The sequence below is a fragment of the Jaculus jaculus genome, chromosome 1 (assembly GCF_020740685.1).
Source record: "Jaculus jaculus isolate mJacJac1 chromosome 1, mJacJac1.mat.Y.cur, whole genome shotgun sequence".
Taxonomy (NCBI): Eukaryota; Metazoa; Chordata; class Mammalia; order Rodentia; family Dipodidae; genus Jaculus; species Jaculus jaculus.
In genome coordinates this window covers 304,208,687-304,221,191 of record NC_059102.1, presented here as the reverse complement: position 1 = coordinate 304,221,191, position 12,505 = coordinate 304,208,687, and positions in this window count along the sequence as shown.

Below are 12,505 nucleotides of genomic sequence, written 5' to 3'. Positions count from 1 at the left end.
TGGCCGGCCATTTGTTTCTGACAACCAGCTACCTAATTTGAAATTTGAGGGTTAGACAGATTTCCAGGCTTCCAGGCTAATGACAAAGTAAACAAAACTCCTATTTTCCAAATCACTTTATTGGGTTGCAGAAAGGCTAAATGTAAACAGTGAACACTGTCAAGGCTACTCCATTTTGCCAGTATCAAAAAGGACTAGGTTAATAATGATGGGATCACTGGAGGTTGAACCTCCAAAGTAAAATGCCTTTTAAATCTGCCTTTCCTAGGCTTTGGCAAGGTATCAGGGCACTAATCTTGGGCAATTTGGAGAGTTAGTCTTTATTTAGTTTTCATAACTCCCTCTAGTTTTTTATTCTGCTTTCCAAGAGAAAGAAAAGTTTATTCCTACTATTTTACAAGTTAAATAGTTTTCTTTTTCTTATGAGGACCATGTTGATGTTCATATACTCCTATTGATTGCTTGATATATCAATATGTTTTATGAAATCGTGGGGGGTGTGGCATGCTCATCATAGCACTTGCACTGTACTTTAGATATATGAAGGTTCTCAGAGGATAGCTCTGAGGTATATGTGTTCCACCTTCTTTGAGATAGCATCTCTTACCACTGCATATAAACTGTGAGACTTTAAAAGCAAACAAATAAATGTCAGACTAGCTGGCCCATGAACTTTGATCTTCCTGGCTCCACCTGCTTCCCCACTCATAGGGATCACAGATACACATGCCCCTATACATCAGGCTTTGTGTGGATGCTGGGAAACTGAATCAAGGCCAGCAGGCTTTGCAAACTAGGGTCATTAACTACTGAGCCATCTCCCCACCGAATCAATACTTTTATCTTTTCATTGAGAACACTTCATTGTTGTTCTTCATATTCATGTGTCAATGTTTGTTCTAAATTAACTTTTTCTGCCCTTTATTCTTGGCTTGAGATTTTTTTAAAAGAAAATAAACTGCAAATGTATTTGCTCACCCTTGTTTCTTCATATCTTACAGCAGTTCTGGATATATTTCTCTAAGTTAATAATTCAGTGTAATGTGTTCATAAGGTAAACCTGAGGATGTATGTGCATACAAATATTTTATTGGCTTTTTAAGTAAAAAAAAATAACTAGATATAAAATTTTGTTGAAAGTTATTTTTACTCAATATTTTTTTAAAAAAAAGAATCTCATTTTCCTTTTTCATCTACTATTTCTACTGGCAAAGTTGATGAGCACTTCCTTGGGAAAGTCATGTTCTTCCCTTGATGCAGGATATATCTTAAGGCCTCTCCCCACCCCTATCAGCTAAATGTCATTTTCAATACAGCCCATGACATTGGCTACTTTGGCTGAAGATTAACTTTTACATGAGTCCCTCCACACACTTTTAAGTGCTTCTTGTGACTTTGGCTTTTTGACTATCTTATACTTTAGGTACATGAACATTCTAAGCTTGTCAGAACAAGCTCAGTGAGAGAAGCTGATGGGTAGGGTTGCTAATATGATGCCAGAGAGCAGCAAAGGCTCACAGCCAATCTCTGTGGCAAAGCTAGTATGCACTCACCGACAGTCACAGCCAAGAACAACACTTAAGTTCTACTTCAGTTTTCTCCTTCAAACCACTCTCAAGATTTAGACGGGGTGACTCACACAAGAGACACAACCATTGCTAATAAAGTTTTGTATCCTATAAGACTAGAGATCTTAACAGAGGAATAAGGATAGTGTAAGGCAAGTCACTGATTACTATGAAAGAATTGTTTTAAGAAGTTCTATTAAGTGTACCTAAACCGCTATCTATCCATCCATTCATCTGGGCATGTGTTCATTAAATTGTTCATGAGCCCTTGCTACATAATAAGTCCTCTGCTGACTGCATGCCAGGATGATAAGCTCTATATGAAGCCAACTGAACTGATGAAGAGGACGGAGATATCAGTCAGGCTGCTTCATCGCTCCACTAAGACTATGCATGGGTTGGGGGGCTCCTAGGAGAAAATGGTGTGCTCAATTCAGTCATAGAGCAAGGATGAGAACCTGGCTGGGGTGAAGGAAGGGGTCAAGGAAGGATGCCTTGTTGAAGGAATGACTGAACTGATTTTGAATAATAAGCAGAAGTTGAATAGGCAAAGAGGAAAGCGTGCTCTAGGCAGAGGGCACTGTCTGGGATGGAGTGTGTAGCAGGAAGGATGAGGAGGAGTATATGGGACAGAAAGAAAGCCAATGTGGCCAGAGCACAGGAGTCATCAGGAAGTGACCCACAGATGGAGAAATAGGTCAGAATGCATGGGGCATTCTGCTGGGTTTTTTTTAATCTTCATTCTGTGGGCATGGGAAATTCTTGAGGTTTTTGTAAGCTTGAGTGTAGAGGTGGTATGGTCACTATTGCTTGTGAAAATTTTCATTTGGCTATAACATGGAGGGATATTATTGTGGGAAAGGGCAATAAATGTTAGCAGCCCCAAAACATGTCCAGGAATTAGGAGCATGTTAATCATGTGCTTGAGTGGAAACTAAGCTTGGTAAAAGGTGACGGTCTAGCCTGCTTTAGGAATATTAGCAGTCTGCCTACATGTGTCAGCAGCACAAAGAAAATTTCCTCTCATTTTCAGTTTTTTGTTTTTTTCTTTTTAATTTAGAAGCTTGCAGTGATGGTGACCTCAAGCTTCAGGTGAGCTCTGAGAAATGTTTTTCTGAAACTCACCAGGTAAAAACTGAAGACACTGGACCTGACTTCCTGTTGCAGCATCTCAAAATTTAGTATCAAAATCACCTGAAAAACTTGTGAAAACATAGGTTCCTGGATTCCACCTCTGTAGTTTCTTACCAAGTAGGGTTATGAGAGGCAAAACAATCTTTCAAAAAGTTCACATTTCCAATGATGTTTACATGGGAACTACACTTTAAAAATTACTGCACCTAATGCATTGATATTAATGGTGGCTAACCATTAAAATTACCTGGATAGCATTAACAATGATACCGGTCTCCAAACCATAAAATCATGTTATATCTTTTATTTTAAGACTCCAGAGAGTAAGAAAGCAGTGCCAGCACTAATAACTGATGAAAATGCTGATGAAACATCTGTTGCATAATTTCCTGCATCGTGGAATGCAATCCAGGGCAGGGTTTCCCCGACTCTCCTTTCCACTCCCTGCACCAGCCTTTTCCTTGCTATGCCAGCAGCTCCCACAGCCAGCTTCTGCCCTCTCTGAATTTACAACTGCTTCAAGAAAGAGAACATTTCTCTCCACACGTGGCTCAAGACAGAAGAGTCAGATCCCGGCATTTCCATCCATATTAATGCTGCTTGCTATATCCTAAGCCATCCAAGAAAAGTTCGTGGCTCAGGGTGTGTTGCTGACAAGGAAAAGTATAGCTGTGAAAGTTGGCTTGGCTTCAAGGGAGAGAGGGCTTGGCTTATGCTACACTACGTCATTAGCTATTTCCAAATCAACGTAAAGGGGAAGGCTGTTCTTTGAGACAAGATGAAATGCAGCCTCAGCCAAATTTGAATAGTATTTGACATCACTTGGAGCCATTCTTACAAGTATCAGCTTTATGCCTAAAAATGTTTCAAAAACGACCAAGCTTATTTTTTTTCTGTCATTATGGAGAGACTGCAGGTTGTAATAGTCTGCCTTTTACAGTGGCACCTGCCCCATTTCCCACCCCATGCCGTCAACTGAGATCACACTTCTGCAGCCCAGAGATGGTGCGTTTTTATGTAAATCATCAGGGGGTTATTATTGTCCATCTCCATGGGAAGCACATGTTTCAATGTCTCTTATCCTAAAGAATCATTATTTTTTTTAAATTATCACTTTTTTTTATTCAGAAGTATGAAGAAGTGAGAAAGTCTACATACCAGAGAAGGGGGAATGGCAGGAGAGGTGTGGGGGATGACCAAGAACCAAACAGTGAGGTGGAAAAGCATTCCATGAGGTCTAACAATGCATGTAAAAGTCCATGGTCCTAGGGAAACACAAAAATACCACACACACACACACACACACACACACACACACCCTTTCCCACCTCTCTCTCTCTTTACGTTGATTTGGAAATAGCTAATGATGTAGTGTAGCATAAGCCAAGCCCTCTCTCCCTTGAAGCCAAGCCAACTTTCACAGCTATACTTTTCCTTGTCAGCAACACACCCTGATATCCCACCCTGGCAGCAGCTTAGCTCCTTATAGAAGGGCAAAAAATAAAATTCAATTACACCCAAGTTCACTATCATGAAAAAATACATGTCTTTCTTTTTTTTTTTGTTAAATACACTGTCCAAAATTTAGAATCAGGAAGGCTGCTAGTTGTCAAGCCCAGCAACTTGGTGTTAGAACAGGCTGTTCTCTTCTTACTGCGTTTTCTAGGCTTCTGCAATCAATGGGTCTTCCAGAGACTGAAATAATATTCTGAACTCTTTGGTTAACAGTGAGTTATTTACTTTTTTTTTTTGTCTATGGAAGTAGATGCAACATACAAATGGAGCAATGACAGCTGTGTAAGGGGAGTTAGCTAATTAACAGTGCTCCATAATTATATGCCAGAAAATGATCATTCAGACATGGTATTCAATTTTAGGTATTAAGCAAAATCATCAAATGCTATTATTAGAAGTAATTAAAAACAGTGATAAACATTTAAATACTTAAGTGCTGAACATGTTTAAGACATTTACATGAATTATTTTACTTGTTATATACAATCATTTATTGGCAAGCAGGTTTTTTTTTTTAATTTAATTTATTAGTTTTCTTTTCAGTAAATACAGGCAGTTTGGTACCATTATTTAGGCTCATCTGTGATCTACCCCCTCCCATTAGACCCTCCTTGTTAATGAAAATGGGTCGTGCACTGTGGAGTCAGCCCCCAGTTATTGGTATGATAAATGTCTCTGCAAATCATGACCCAACATGTAACTCTGACATTCTTTCCGCCCCCTCTTCCGCAGGATTTCCCTGAGCCATGTTGGGTTCCTTTTTGGTCTGCTTCAGTGCTGAAGTGTTGGGGGCCTCTGAGGCTTTGCCTCTCTGATTTGGTAGGAGTTGATTTTTCTCTGCGTTGATCTCCTTCCCCTTTGTGCTGGTATCCGGTTCACAGGAAAACATCACCCTTGCTTATTTCGCCAGTTATCCTTAGTTTCAGTTGGGCCCCTTTTGAGGTATGTTGGGGCAGCTCTCAGGATCTGCATCTATCTGGAAAAGAGAAGCAGATTCTCCAACGGAGAGTAAGTTAGCACCCGGAAAATTGAGATAACACTTACTTTTTTGAGAGACAGTTTGATAGGTTTAGGCCCTCTTATACCCCGTGATTGATGGTAGGCAAGCAGGTTTTTTATTCCCATCACAGTGAACATAAACAAGCTCAGAGAGGTTAAGAAGAATCATTATTCTTTTTTTTAAAATTATTTATTTATTTATTTGAGAGCGACAGACAGAGAGAGAAAGACAGATAGAGGGAGAGAGAGAGAGAATGGGCGTGCCAGGGCTTCCAGCCTCTGCAAACGAACTCCAGACGCATGTGCCCCCTTGTGCATCTGGCTAACGTGGGACCTGGGGAACCGAGCCTCGAACCGGGGTCCTTAGGCTTCACAGGCAAGCGCTCAACCACCAAGCCACCTCACCAGCCCAAGAATCATTATTCTTAAGGGCACCCTAAATATTTTTTTCTTTTCTGCTGTAGTCTCTTAACTGTCTTGTTATCATAATTAAAAGTCAACAAAAATAAATTTGTAGAAAGTTTAAAAGGTGATCTCAAGGTACTTCAAATCCACATGTATCCAGACTCCATCCACAGGAAACAAGCATGGCTCCCAGAAAGATGTGAAGGAAGGTTTGCACAGGATCACCTTTAAGTCCTTTTCCACTCTGATATTTTTATGCGCTTAGAAACTTTAGGATTGGAGGAATAAAAGAAAAAGTTGTGCCTATTTCTTTCTCCAAATTCTACTTCTAAAATTTTTTTTTAAATATCTTTAAACTGGGCATGGTGGCACACGCCTTTAATCCAAGCACTGGAGAGGCAGAGGTAGGAGGGGTGCCAATGTATTGTGTTTCCCTGCTTCCCCTTCTGCTGTAAGGGGTATAAGTTCAGTGAAAGAAGAATTTTGTGGGTTTTTTCTCTTCTTCTTTTTTTTCCAAGGTAAGGTCTCACTCTAGCTGAAGCTGACCTGGAATTCACTATGTAGTCTCAGGGTGGCCTCGAACTCACAGAGATCCTCTTACCTCTGCCTCCCGAGTGCTGGGATTAAAGGCGTGTGTTACCATGCCTGGATTTTTACTCTTCTTAATATCGTCTCTATATTAGAGTATTCAATGAAGCTCCAAGTAAATAAATTAATGAATGAATGATTGAGAAAAATGATAAGATTCACTAGAGAAACATTCTTATAAGAATATCTAATTTTACTGAAACATATATAGTCTTCCTTGAACCTGAAAACTCTGGGCTTTATATGACTTGCATTACAAGAGTTCAAGTTTCAAAGACAGGATCCTTTGAGTTTAGAAGTGGACTGAATATGAGTGAAGAAGAATCAAATCCTGGAGACTATCTGGTTTTGTGTTTTATTGCTAGTATCAGCGGTCTCTCAAAGGGAAGCATCTGAAGTAACTTTATAATCAGTTGACACTGAACTGTAAGCTGAAAACAGCAACACTGACATCACCATACTTTTAGATCTATCAGAATAGTCCAAGAAACACAGCAGCTATTCTGTTAGTAGCTAGACTGTAGCTGGAGCCAGATAGTGAACCAGCTTCAACCCTACATTTTATGATTAAAAAAAAAAATAGTTGATAAACTAGGCTGCAGTGTTTGTGGTAAGAACACTGAAACTGAAAGTTAGCACAAGGAAAAAGCAGCGTGAACAAATTTAGTAGTGTTTGTCAAAAAAAAAAAAAAAAAGATGGAAGGAAGGGAAGGAGGGGGAAAGGCAAGGAGTATGGGAGTGAGGCAGGACAGGACAGACCAAAGAGCTCTTGACTTTGACCTAAGGTAGATCAAGAGAGTGGAGAGTAGATGAAAGATACAAATGTATGCCAGGTCAAGAACATGGTTCTGAGCACTCAGAACATTTGGTGGCACTTGGTACTCATTTGGGATTCCGGGTACCTGGGAGGCAGAGCTGTAGCTAGGTCTCCCAAAGGCATTCTCAGAACCAGGTGCTGTGTTGACTGTATGCCACCTACAGCTTTCCAAAGGCTCTGTAGAGAATTAATTCTGGAAGACCAAGAAGAGCCTAAAGTGACATGGAAGTCTTTCCTGTCCAAGCTGAATATGATTTTGAAAGCAAGCTGAATTTGTTGTCAGAATTCTTGGATAATAGAGTGGAAGGAGCATGAAGTAGAAAGCAAGTTGGATTATTAATAAAATTATGTAACAGAGTTTTATCTTGGCTAAAAATGAAGTAACCGAGGGGCTGGAGAGATGGTTTAGCAGTTAAGGCATTTGCCTTCAAAGCCAAAAGACCCAGGTTTGACTCCCCAGGACCCACATAAGCCAGATGCACAAGGAGGCACACACATCTGGAGTTTGTTTGCAGTAGCTGGAGGCCCTGGCATGCCCATTCTCTTTCTCTCTCTGCCTATTTCTGTATCTCTCTCTCAAATAAATAAAAAAAAATTAATTTTTTTTAAATGAAGCAACTAAGGTAAAATGACATTAACAAGGAGGGTCTAATGGGAAGGGGTAGATCACAGATGAGCCTAAATAATGGTACCAAACTGCCTGTATTTACTGAAAAGAAAACTAATAAATTAAATTTTAAAAAATACAAATAAATAAATAAAAATGAATCTGTTCTGTTATGGAAGTTTTCTCTTACATGGGTTTCCTGGCACTTTATTTTTTTCTTCTTTTTGTTTATACTTTTGTGTAGAATAAATAGTACTACCTTTGTTAAATAAATTCATGTCTAAATGCTTCTCTGAAGCCATTTGTATTTTTAGATCTGTTTTTTAATATTTTGTTTTTTTATTTATTGGAGAGACAGAGAGAGGTGGGAAAGAATGGGCACACCAGGACTGCCAGCTGCTGCAAAAAAATCCAGATGCATGTGCTCTCTTGCACATCTGGCTTACGTGGGTCCTGGGGAATCAAACTGGGCCCTTTGGCTTTGCAGGTAAGTGCCTTAACCGCTAAGCCATCTCTCCAGCTGTGAAGCCATCTTTTAGATAAGATTAATATTTAAAGGAGCAGATTTTCAATAAATTTGATAACCTTTCATCATGTGGGTAGGCCTCATTTAATCAATTTAAGGCCATAAGAAGAAACTCTGAGATCATTGCCAAAGGAGAAATTCTTCCTCCAGAGTACTGTGAACTTGAGCTGCAACAAAAATTCCTCTATCCATCCTGTTGGACTACCCTGGTGAATTTGGTTTGTCAACTCCCACAATCACATTGAAATAATTCCTGAAAATTTCTCTCTCTACACCCACACATACCACAGTTACAAACTTAAACACACCACACAGTAAAACACCATACATCACATATACCACAGATATGCATACATACAAACACATACCACCCACACACATCAGACATCTCACACATAGCAGTTATCATAGTCAGCTTCACATTGCTGGGATGAACCTCCAGACTTAACACTGCTTATGGCAGGAAGGGATCTATTTCAGGTTTACAGATCCAGGGGAAATTCCATAATGGTGAAAGAGGATGGCTCCCTTTCACAGGTACACACACAGAGAAAAGCAAGCACCACAAGCACCACCAAAAGCAAGCACTCACCAGGAGCTCAAGCCAAGCTCAAGCACTCTGCATCACTTTAGGGTGGAAGTCAGATCAGTCCCCAGTGACACTTTAGGGCTGGACCTCAGGACCCACTCACAGTTATACCTCTTCTAGCCAGGTGGCTGGAAATCCAAGTTACAAGGTTTAATAAAACTTTTTAGTGACAAATGGCAGGATCCTGCCTTTTAATCAAGGCTGTAAGCCTGTGTCTTTTGGATGGTGCATTGAGGCCATTGATATTAAGATCATTATTGAAAGGTGTGCATTAATTCTTGCCATTTTTCTTATTTTGTAGTGTTTCCCGTTTTCCCTTTACTCATTTGTTTTAACTGTGGTTTATTTTTTCCTATTTCCTCCTGTGTGTCTTTTGCTTTGTCTTCAGCATTAAGAATTCCTTCAAGTATTTCTGTAGAGCTGGTTTACTTGTCATTAATTCCTTTAGCCTGTTTTTGTTGTGGAGTGTCCTTATCTCTCCATCAATTTGGATAGATAGTAATCATTAGTTACGCATTGATACCTACTATGCATCTACCAGGTATTTCCCATGTATTCATTTTTATTCTTAGAGTAATCCTACAAGAGAATAGTGCTATAGTCATTTCACTAGGCAGAAATTACCCTGGTAAGCACTTTGCCCAAGGAGATGCCTCTGTGAGTTTTGAAAGAATGGAAACTCACAATATAAGAAGCTTCTAGTTCATCACTCAACAAGCATTCACTAAAGACATATCCTTGTGCGCCAAGCACATACTACGCTGGACAATGATGATTCCAGGCTAACATAAACATGTTTCAGAGTTTTAAGATCCCAGGCAGATACAGCTATTTTTCCAGCATCTGCATCATCAAAGCCCCACCATCACCAAGTCTCTTACATTTAGCTGCCTATTTGACACCTCCACATAACTATATGATATACTAAATCACATATTCAATTTGTCCCTGGTTTCTCTCCTCTCTACTCCTCCCAAAATTTATAAATTAAACCACAATTTGATTATCCATGACACTCCCATAAAAATAAATGCCTTCTAATTTGTCTTCTTGTTCCTAATCTTATTCTCACTCCCAGAAATCAGGATGATTTTTGAAAGTGCAAATTAGATCATGTTATCACCAAACATCTCACAGAGAAAGTACCATATAACAATCCCTGTGTTTACTCTCGGACTTTGCTTCAGCCACACTGACTTTATCTTTCTACATATATGCCAGTCCCCTTCCCAATTCACTTGCTTCTCCCTTCATGGAGCACTCTTTCCCACCCATCATCCCATCCTTTCACTATACTGATCCACATAAGATGCCAATTCTCACATAGGTCTACTCTAAGTTCAGCTAGACTACTTACTCACCACTATCCAAACATGTTCCCTCTGTCATTCTCTTCTCCCATTTCTCTTATTTTCCCTGTTTGTTGTTATATAAAATTAGCTTAATAATCTTTCTTACACAGCCTTGCCTGTGTGATCCCTTTGGAGACTTTGCTAGTCTTGTTTACAGTTCTGATAACTATGTCTAGAGAATGAATCGCTCCTGGATACACTGTGAATGAACAAATGACAGCTGTAGAGTAAACGTTTTTGCTAAGTACTAATTGCTTCATTGGAAATAGGAAGTCTTTGTGGTCTGCTGACTCTAGTCCCCTCATGGTAAAGGGGCCATTATGTTTCATTGACTGTCTCTAACATTTTTGCAATTTCTTCCACGTAGGCATATTGTTTCATTGAGCATAATTTTAATCAAGATATTAAACAAATACCAAAGGGAAGGGGGAATTCATGTGGGAAGTGTGTTTGTATTTCCTGCTTGTGACATTTCCAAAAAAAAAAATAAAGAGCCAATCCATCTGCTTGGCTATCAGTGTCTGGTCATTTATGGACACAAGCAGCTGTTCTTTGCTTGTAAAATTCACTGGGGAATAACTTATGTTCTATTTATAGGGTTTTAAGCCACTGAAAGTCAGCTTCCTTTGCTTTAGTATCCAAACTGGGAAATATGGATGCAGTTTACATTCAGCAGGACAGTAGATTATATTCTTCTGGGAGTTCTCAATCTGTCTCCAAATCAAGCATGAACCAGGACCATACCACAACATGAACCTGGAACACACCCCAGCACCTTGAGGATGTTCCTGGCTGAGAGTAAAATATTTTGTGAATTGAGTTGAAATTTAGTCTGTCTGGCTATGTTTAGTCTCCACAATGATAACCAAGTTGTGTTACCATAACGGAAGTAACTTGTTTGTGTAGAAATTACTGTACTTTGTGGTTGCTGAAAATTTATATTTAAGCTTCCTTCAGCCTGGAATATTCTCACCTATGTCCCAATTTCCCTACCATATGATCACCTGGGGAACCCCTTTTTATCTTGGCCCAAATTAATGCAAATATTTCCCCAACTGGCAAATGTTCTTAGAAACTTCTCACCTTGGGCTGGGGAGATGGCTCAACAGTGAAAGATACTTGCTTGCAAAACCAGCCATCCCAGGTTCCATTCCTCAATACCTACATAAAGCCAGATGCACACAGTGGCACATGCATTTGGAATTCATCTTCAGTGGCAACAGGTCCTGGAACACGTTTTCTCCCTCCTTCTCCCTCTCTTTCTCATTCTTTCTCTCCTTTCTCTGCTTAAAAATAAACAAAGCTAGCTGGGTGTGGTGGCGCACACCTCTAATCCCAGCACTTGGGAGGCAGAGGTAGGAGGATCGCCTTGAGTTTGAGGCCACCCTGAGACTACATAGTGAATTCCAGGTCAGCCTGGACTAGAGCGATACCCTACCTCAAAAAAATAAAAAAATAAAAATAAAAATAAACAAAGCTATTTTTTGAAAAGGAAATGTCACACCTTAATCTATGCCATTATCTACCTCTATCACTGTGCTGCATAACTGTTACAATTACCTCCGTGCATGTCTATATCCATGAAATTAAGGACTATATTATTTGGCTCTATAACTGAGCACCTACCATAGTACGTAGCATACACTTAAACATCACTTAAAAGTGATCTTTGGGTAATGATTTTACATTTTCACTTTCAACTTAAAGACTGAAAATGTTTGTGTTATGCTCACAAATACTTCACAGTTGAACTCACATTACAACTTTACCTCCTATTCTTGTTGCTTTGTCCGGGGTAAGGTACATACTACAATGTAACATTCTATGTGAAATTCTACCACTATGCCCTCAGATCCTACAGACACCACAGCAGTCTTTGTTTGTTTGTTTGTTTGTTTCTGCTCTGTAATTATTGGAAGGTTGAGAGTTTGGAGTAGTTTTTAAAGCAGTGAAGAACAAAAAAGGAAGGAATATGATCAACTTTTATTCATAAAAATAACATTTTCAGTATTCATTAAGTAGGCTTGACTTAATGGAAAGAATTTATGGAATGACTGAAAGAAAGCTGAAGTCAAAAGGAAAAAAAATCATTTCATTTCTTGGATTTTCCTGTTTTCTCCTCCATGGTTTTCCATAGGTAAACTAAAGACTGTCTGGCTCAGCTGCATTTTAGAATGATATACCAGCAAGGCCCAAATCAAGATTTGGGATATCTTAAAATTGTTTCGTCTCTTGGTTTGCTGCCAGCCAGGTAATATATCAGGAGAATCAACAGCAGCCATTGTTTGTTAAGTTAGTACTCACACAACTCAGGAATTTTGTTTGTAGGTTTTTTTTTTAAAAAAATGTGTTTTTTTTTAATTTTTTATTTATTTATTTGAGAGCGACAGACACAGAGAGAAAGA